This window comes from Mandrillus leucophaeus, unplaced genomic scaffold (genome assembly GCF_000951045.1).
Source record: "Mandrillus leucophaeus isolate KB7577 unplaced genomic scaffold, Mleu.le_1.0 Scaffold2150, whole genome shotgun sequence".
Taxonomy (NCBI): Eukaryota; Metazoa; Chordata; class Mammalia; order Primates; family Cercopithecidae; genus Mandrillus; species Mandrillus leucophaeus.
Window position 1 is genome coordinate 9057 of NW_012102200.1, and position 9599 is coordinate 18655.

Genomic DNA, 9599 nt, shown 5'->3' on the forward strand with positions numbered 1-9599 from the left:
GAAGCAGGTAATTTTGCTACACTTGCAACATTTCTGTGAGTTTAACATTTTTCCTTTCTAAAAAAATTAAAAATAAAATGTTTCGACATGATGCTACATATATTTGTAAGTGTTAGGTAATGGTGTTATGTCTTTGTTCTTACTAGTATTAGATCAAGCAATTTACTACAGATACACAGAGATGATACCGTGTTCCCTCAATGCATGCAGCACTCACTGATCCACCACTACCAAGAGTGACAGGTCTCTTTAATACCCAGAGACTAAATGCACTGCACCTTGTTCTTGTTTTGGACACCTTCATAGTCTACCTTCTTTTCTGCCATTGCATATTATTTTCCAAAGTTCATCTCTCTTAGTGAGGGTGGCCACTGCATGGATCATGTCCCTGCCATGCACTTCAATGACACTTTCTTCTTATACTTTTGATCAGTGTGTGGGGACAACATCCTGACCCAGACACCAGCCTCCCTGTTAACATCTTTAGGAAAAAGACACTCAAACTCTTATCAAGCAATTGCCTTTGTACATGGAGAAATCAGTTGGATCCAGATGTAACTGGACAGGGATTTGCACTCGTTATATCTCATATCTCTAATGTGCCCAAAAATGTCCCAGCCTGGCTCAGTAGCAGGGGAAGTGGATCCAACTACATCAGCATCAGCATCAGTGGGCTGCAGCCTACGACTCCACAAAATTTTACTGATGCCTGACTAGGGGAGCCAAATCACAGTGCTGTAGCCTGTGCACAAACCTTCTTGCTGCTCTGTAAGCAGCCTGAATTTTAAGGGAACTTGCTCATCTTAGGATAAAGGAAGAAAGCTCCATTTGTCCTCTAAATGTTTGCTGAAAATGAACTGACAAAAGAAAGATTAATAAGAGAAAAGGCAAATAAAATTCACTTAAAGTGCAGCAGGATATCATAGCAGGATGATTACCCAGATAACTCAATGAGATCCAGTTGTTCATATTTCCTTTCTAGGTAAGAGGGAGTTGGGAAGTGTAGGCAACCTGGAGAGAATACATGAGAATAGAAGTGCATCTTCAAAAGAACAGGTATTAGCCTGTCTGGATAAAGCATCAACTTCCAGTCTCTTCTATTTTTGATTCCTCTTTTGTGTTAATCTTCCCTGATATAAAAATTCCCAGGAAGAATTTCCTTGACAATTGTTTTTCTTCTGGAGAATTTGCTTTTAGGCAGATAAGGGATATTTAGGAAAAGGGTTTTTGTGCATTTGGTGCTTTCTAAATGCCTTTGGTTTTACATAATCATTATACCAATGCAGCACAGTTTGAGATGTTATTTTCTGGATTCTTTTACTTGCAGCCACCTGCCAAGGTGCTGTTCCAGAGAGATGCAGCTACAGACTGAAAGAGCAGTTGACCCCTGAATAACGTGGAGGTTGGGGCACTGAACACTGGTGCAGATGAAAACCTATGTAGAACTGTTGCATCCTTAAGTACTAATAGATTACATTTGCCTGGAAGCCTTAGTGATAAAATAAATAGTTGATTAACACTTTTTTTTACACTATATATATTTTATACTCTATTCTTCCAATAAGTGTGCTAAAGAAAAAAATGTTTTTAAGAAAACCATAAAAATGAGAAAATATATTTACTCATTAGGTAAAATTAGGTTACTTGCTCTCAGGTGACACACACAGAAGAAAATATAAGTGGATCTGCAAAATTCAAACTCAAGTTATGCAACGGTTAACTGTACTATAATGAATGTAGCAGTCCCCATCTATAATCTAGGGCTTTCCCCTTTGCTGGACCTGTACTCACTTCCAATGGCAATATACATGACTTATGTTCTTTATCATCCTGGGCAGAGAGCTCTGCCTACATGCATTATTGGCCAGATGTCCTGGAATGTGTATCTCTGAGGAAAGTCCTATGGTTTGCCTATGTCCTCCAGAATTCATCTGTTGGAAAGTTAATTCTCAGTGTAAAGGTATTGCCATGTGGGGCCTATTGGGATGTGTTTAGGTCATCAGGGTGGAGCCCTCTAGTGGAATACATTAATGACAGTATAAACAGGGTTCATGGGACTGGAATCTCTCTCTCTCTTCTGCTGTCGGTCATGATAAGACATGGCCTTCCTTCCTTTGAAGGACTCAATGCTCCAGGCATCATCTTGAAAGGAGAGAAAGCAGAACTTAACCTGCCCATGCCTTGATCTTAAACTTCCGTTCTCCAGAAGTGTGAGAAAATATATTTCCGTTTTTTATGAATTACACAGTGACCAGGAACCTGTTATAGCAGCTTGAAAGAGAACAGGAGAGACAGCTCACAATCAGCGAGGACAGGATGGGGAATATACATACCTCAGCTTCCTCATCTCTCAGGTGGAAGAGCCCAGAGGAATTTAGTCCATGTTTCCACATGTGGTTGATCTTCAGTTTTCCTGAGTCAGGTGGGTTGTTGATGTGTCTTTTACCATTCATCTTCTGTTCCCTCCTTCACTTTCCTCCTTTCCTCACAGTGTAAATTTACTGCCTAAACAGGAATCCTCATTGCTGGTGGACCCAAACCAAGATAGTAAAACAAATCGCTAATCTTTTGTATGAGGGGTATTTCCCATCTTTATTCTTATTACTTCTCTTTCTTTGACATGTAGGAATATTCAGAAAGCACTTTTTTTTTAACCAATCTATTTTGGATTGAATTTATTAAGTGATTTTTTTTTTTTTCTGTGTGTTTTGTAAACAAAAAATTAAGTTGTAAGCCACGAACCAGCTGAATAGACTCCTCTTCTGGCAGAGAGAACTTCAAAAAAATCTGAAAAACTAGGTTAGGCCATGACTGGCAGGTGGGTTTAGATGTACCTCATTATACTCTCCTCCCTTTGGAGTTCAGACACAACTGACCAGCATTATCATTATAACAGAGATCTTTGGACTGACAAAACAGATGCTTTGTGGCAATAAGATACCATACTCCAACATGACAGATAATAGGCCCTGAAGAAAATCTAAAAATTTTACTCTAAAAATATTTTTTTCTTTTCTTTCCTTTTCTTTTCTTTTCTTTTTTTTTTTAGATGGAGTCTTGCTCTGTGCCCAGGCTGGGGTGCTCACTGCAAGCTCTGCCTCTCAAGTTCATGCCATTCTCCTGCCTCAGCCTCCCAAGTAGCTGGGACTACAGATGCCCGGCTAATATTTTTTGTATTTTTAGTAGAGACAGGGTTTCACCCTGTTAATCAGGATGGTCTTAATCTCCTGACCTCCTGATCTGCCCGTCTTGGCCTCCCAACTTGCTGTGATTACAGGCGTGAGCCGCCACACCCGGCCTATTCTATTTCTTTGATATATTCTGAAGTGGCCCTGCAAAGCTGCTTGTCGTGGGGGAAATTTGTAGTCTGTAGAGAATCTCCTGTGCTTAGTAATTCTTTTCCAAAGATCTGACTTTTGTTTTTAAGATCTGACAAGCAATGTCTACTTTGTCTGCTACTCATAGGATTCATCTACATGACAAGAACCTTGGCTTATCTAAACTCAAGCATTTCTTTATGGTGAATTCAACTCTTTAGGCAGAGCTTAACTCTTTCAACCAGTTGCCAATCAGGAAAGCTTTGAAGCCACCTGTGACCTGGAAGTCCCTGCTTCAAGCTATCCCACCTTTCCAGGACAAACTAATACATATCATATATATATATATATATTTATTTATTTGCCTGTAATTTCTGTGTCTCCCTAAAGTTTATAAAGTCAATGTGTAACCCAAACACCTTGGGCATATGTTTGCAGGAGCCCATAAGGCTGTGTCACAGGTCATAAGCCTTATCTTTGGCAAAATAAAACTATAAATTGATTGAGACTTGTCTCAGATTCTTTTATTTACACTGGGTCACAAAATTTAAAAATCCTCTGAAACTATCTACACATCCATAAATCTACATTAGAGGCAAAGGAGTGAGATTACTCCAACAGTTAAAACTCACAAGTTAGAGGAACCTGAGTCTACGATTTTGTCCAGCTCTCTTACTTCATAAAATTACTTTGTGATTTTTTAAGTTTTACTTTAGAGAAGGATAATTTTGGGGAATACGTTTATTGTTGGTGGAATGAATAATGTCCCACCCCAAAAGATGTCCATGTCCTTGTCTCTGGAACCTAAGTGTTATAGTAGTCATTAAGAAATTATTTTAGGCAGATAGAGAGGAAAAGGGGTCCTTGGGAAGATTTTATTTCTTTTAAAGCAGCCCCAGAAATGTTTCTTGTTTAGCAGGAAAGTCCTGGCTCTTAAGAGCTGGACCAGCAAAGTCTTTTGTTGTTGCTGAGATCGATTCTCACTCTGTAGCCCAGGCTGGAGTGCAATGGTGCAATCTCCGCTCACTGCAAGCTCCACCCTCCGGGTTCACGCCATTCTCCTGTCCCAGCCTCCCAAGTAGCTGGGACTACAAGTGCCCGCCACCACACCTGGCTAATTTTTTTTGTATTTTTTAGTAGAGACGGACTTTCACTGTGTTAGCCAGGATGATCTTGGTCTCCTGACCTCGTGATCCGCCCACCTTGGCCTCCCAAAGTGCTGGGATTACAGGCGGCAAGTTTTGATATACAAATACTGGCCATTAGAAACTGGGTCCAGCCAAACATGGGGATTCCCCCATTCGTCTTCCTTTTTCTTTTTTCTTTTTTTTTGAGGCAGAGTTTGCTCCATCGCCCAGGCTGGGGTGCAGTGGAACGATTTTGGCTGACTGCAACCTCCGCCTCCTGGGTTCAAGCAATATTCCTGCCTCAGCCTCCTAAGTAGCTGGGATTACAGGCACGTGTCACTACACCCAGCTAATTTTTGTATTTTTGGTAGAGACGGGGTTTCACCATGTTGGCCAGGATGGTCTCGGTCTCTTGACCTCATGATCCACCTTCCTTGGCCTCCCAAAGTTCTGAGATTACAGGCGTGAGCCACTGTGCCTACCGTCTTCTTCCTTGCCCCCACATGTGCCTGGCAACATGGCTGTCCCCACATATCCCTGTGTGTGTAGAATATTATGGCACCCTGCATTTGCATATTAAAACGCTAGGGTGGGAGGGCCAGTTTTTTCTCAGGCTACATGAATGACATTCCTGTTCAGACCAATCCCCTGAGTCCTATGCAAATCAGACACCGCCTCCTTCAGCCTCCTCATATAAGCAGCCACTTTTCCACTGCACATGGAGTTTTCTCTTTGTTCGAATCTCCCATCCTTCTGTCTCTGTACGGGGGAGCTGTTTTCTTCCTTTCTTCTTGTGTATTAAACTTTTCGCTACTTAAAACAACTCCACGCAGGTCGGTGTCTTTTTAAACAAACCGGCGTGAGACTAAGAACCCTGGTGTTCCTCCAGTCATCAGAGCCTTATCATAAGGATTCTACCTTACATAGCAAAAGAAGAACTTGACAGATGTAAGTTAAGGACTTTGAGAATAAGCAACCTGGTTATCCAGATGAAACCAATGTAATCACAAAGGTCTTTAAAATAGAGGAGGAGGCTCGCAGTCAGAGAGGAGCTGGGACACTGGGGAGGGATGTGGATTGAGGAAGGAAGGGGCCATGGAACCAGAAATGTGGGAGCACCTGGAAGATAAGAAGCAGAGCATCCATTTCTCTCCTCTGGAGCATCCAGAAGGAATACAGACCTACTGACCCCTTAACATTAGCTCAGTGAGACTTCTGACCTCCAGAACTACAGGGTGATACATTTATGTTGTGTGAGGCCAATAAGACTGTGGGGATGAACAGCAGCATTGGAAACTAATGCAAGGGGGAACACATGTCTTTCACCTCACTGAGCCGCATGCTTGTCCTCTGTTCTTGGAAATATTTTCACCTTGTCTTCTGGTGTCATTTGTGAAAAGTGACAGAGAAAATTTTTCTGAGAGAAGAGCTAATACGAGAATTTGTTTTTAGCTAAAAAATCTCTTTGGTAAATTTCCATTATTATCTCTTATGTGATCTGGATATCACAGAGTTTGGGGTCAGATCTCACAGCACATGATAGGAGGAAGAGGCTTTTGTTTGTTGGTTTATTTTCGTATTAGGAGGGAAAATTAGATTTTCAGCACACAATCTGAGAGGGACAGACTGAGTCAGAGCTATTGTAAGAGAAAGAGAAGATGTGGAAGGAGTCAGGGCAATGAGACATGTGTCCCTGCTCCCAAATCTAAAAGAAAGTCATTGATTTTAGAAGGTGAAGCAAAGCTCTTCACCTTCCGTCTTCTTATAAAGGATCAAATTCTTCCCAGAGTCCCTGCCCCTCCTTCACTCCCCTGACATTGCACTGTGGAGCTAATCACAGGTGCCCTTAATCCCTGCTCCTGTCCCAGGCTGAGAGAGACTCACTGTCCTCACCATGCCCAGCAGGCTAGAGCTGGTGCTTTAGGCACCAAAGGTGAAGGGGATGGTTTCTGTGCAGGCGATGAGAGCTTTACCGCATTTTACATTTCACTATAATTCTAAGTAAAGTTGTGTGGAGAGAAGAGAACATATGGGCACTTTGTCTGGTGAGGTTGGAAGAGGCCAGGCTCTGAGAAGGACAATTCACATGTCTAATTTTCCAGGTGGCAAATGCTAGCTTTAGCAATTGTGGAAATGTGGACTTTGAGTTTAAGAACAAGACAAACTTTCAGGTACTTAGATAAATGAGGAGACATTTGGAATAGGGTCCTTAGCCCAGGGCTAAGGTCAGGCTAGCAGTGCCTGAGAGCTGCCAGGCACTGGCCCAGCACTGTGGGGGAAGCAGCTGCTCTCCTGAGCCACAGGGCTGAGGATCTGGGAGGAACCACAGGCCCTGTCCACAGGGCTGCCTGGCGGGGGCTTCAGGGAAGGAAACTGCTCACAAATTCAGGGGAGCTGCATTAAGCATATATCCCGCAGCCTGGCAAGAGTGAAAGTCTCAGAGACTTTCACTGAATTCCCTGGTCATGAATGACTTTGCCCCTGTGGGAGCCAAAGACGGAAGTTCAGCAATTGTCCTCAGAGTCTTTACTCAGCCAGACTCTCTTCTGCTTGGAAAGAAAAGGAACACATGCTACACAAATAAACATAACATTATGTGTATCTGTAATAAGAATTTCTAATATAAATTTTACATATTGAATACACATATTTTAGAAATAAGTTGTATGCATATATTTGCATATACTATGTATCTATTTATGGATAAATATGTGGTACACGTTTATATATAAAGAGATATAACTTTGGTTGCTAGTATAAGGTATAGTTTTAAGCTTTAATACATTGAAAAAGAACATTGAAAACAAGCACTGGGTGCACCACCTCATGGCCCCTCCTCACTCCAGGGCCTGAGGGTCATAAAGCTCAGGACCCTCTTCCATGTCCCCTGGGCAGAGAGCAGTGAACTGCCCATTGCTGAGGATCATGAGTGACCTGAGGGGGGTTTGTGGAATCACAGAGCAGCAGATGCCCACGAGATGGATAGTGGGTCTGGGCTCTGAATGGAGGGAGGTTTTGTCCCCAGAGTTCAGCATAGACAAGTCCTCTTCTGGTCATTTCTGTCAAACAAAGCAACACTTGTGGCTCAGAGGCTGCATGGTCACAGGATGAAGACCCTCCATGGCTCGTTCCTAGTTTCCCCTCTGACTGGGGTGATGCAGGATCTCTCTGCCCAACTTTCATGGCTCACCAGCTGCTGGGACCCTTGACAATGACCTATGTCTGTCCCATGAACAAACTTCTCAATAGTTGCCATTTTACTTTCTGGTCTCCAATAACCACAAATTGCCAACTATGACCCTTCCACAAAGATTCATGGAGTAGAGTCGGAACTATGGGTTCAGCAATGTGCCGGGGCATGTATGTAAGAGAAACAAGGCATGGACTGTCCATGTCTGAAGTGAGGATGAATTTTCATCATGAATTCAGAGTAGGAGGTGGGAGAAAACATCCTGACATGCTCCAGGCAGTGATGCCCACAAGATACACTAGAGGTGCCCATAGAGGAGGTGGGAAGGGAGTGTGAGAAAAAGAGGGGATGTGAATTCAGAGGTGTCTCCCAGACTGTTCCCCTGAAAAGATTTCAGACCCTTAGCAACACCTGGGGCCCTGGGCAGAGCTGTTGCTAGGGAAGATTTGTGCAGGACAGGGACAGGAGGAGGGAGCACCTACCTCTGAAGGCTTCTTGGTTGCTGATGGCCAGAGTGACATCTGTTCAGGCCTGCTGCCCCTGACCCAGACAGGGATCATGTCCAGCGGGGCAGCAGGACCAACAGGAGCTCAGAGCCAGGCCTAGGTTCTGCTGGTGCCAGACTAGGTTGTTCTTCATACTCTGGCCAGCTCTGTAGGTGACAGTGACCCTCTCACCTGAGACACAAGGAGGGGGACAAAGATGGCATCCACCTAACATGGTCACTATCATCCAAGTGGGGGAACAAACCTGCAGATCCCCAAATATTAATACCAAGATTGTAGTTCATCCAACTTGGTGCAATTCTGATCAGAAGGAAAAACAGGCTAACAACTTCATCATCAAGGAAAGTTCATGTTTAATACAAACTATCTGGGGATGAAGCCTGGGTTCCCCTTCCTCACCAGGCAGTCAGAACAGCAAGAACAAGAGGAGAAAAGATGGGTCCCAAAGTCCACAAGGTGCCTCCTGAGGCTGATCCTGCTCAGAGAAGGTGGTGACAGTGGATGAGTCTACTGGGACTGCCACACCAACATACCGTGAGCTGGATGGCTTGAGTCATAGATATTTATTACTAATTTATTAAACATTTATTGCAAATGTATTAGAACCCTGGAAGGTTCAAGATCAAGGTCCAGAAGGATTTTCTTTCTGGCGAGGACCCTGTTTCTTGTTTTCAGATGTCATCTCTGGATACATACTCACATGGGTTCAGCAGTGTGCCCGGGCATGTGTAAGTAGGAGAAGCAAGTACATGCTTTCCTCAGTACATGCTTGGAGGCTGGTGAGGGCTCAAGGAACAGCTCGATGATGTTTATTTTTACTAGGAGACAAATCTTATTAAATCAGAGTCCCAAGGTTTTCACTTCATTTCACCCTAATTACCCCTTCATAACCTCTATGTCTAAATACAGTAATATTGGAGGTTGGAGATTCAAAACATGAATTTGTGAAACACAATTCAGTTCATAGCAGGTGCGCTTTGAGGACATGCCCAAGGCAGTAGGAAGGACAAGGCGAGGCTTCCAGTTTCAGAGCGCAGAGGTGGTTTCTCCACCACTCAGCACACTGGCAGCTCCTCCCAGGTGATTCAGGTCACACATGAGACCCCAATCCCACCTTGGGGGCTGCCTGCTGATACTGGAACAATATCACCCTTAATTTTCACTATTTCTAAGATCAGGTTTCTATCTTATGTTTATTATGAGGTTTGTCCAACGGCAAGGTTTGTGACATACCACCCAATGGCAGGTTTGGGACATAACATCCAACAGAATTTTAGATGCTGCTTTCTAATGAGACTTGATGGAGTTTTTTCATGGGTTTTCATGCAGTTGATCTTACTACATCCACCATTAGGCTGCATTCCGTAGGGAACACAAAATGATTCCTCTCCTCAATAAACCAGTCACCTAGTTGAAGATAAAGGGTGTTCAGAAAACATGGTCACAAAACAATTAGGGG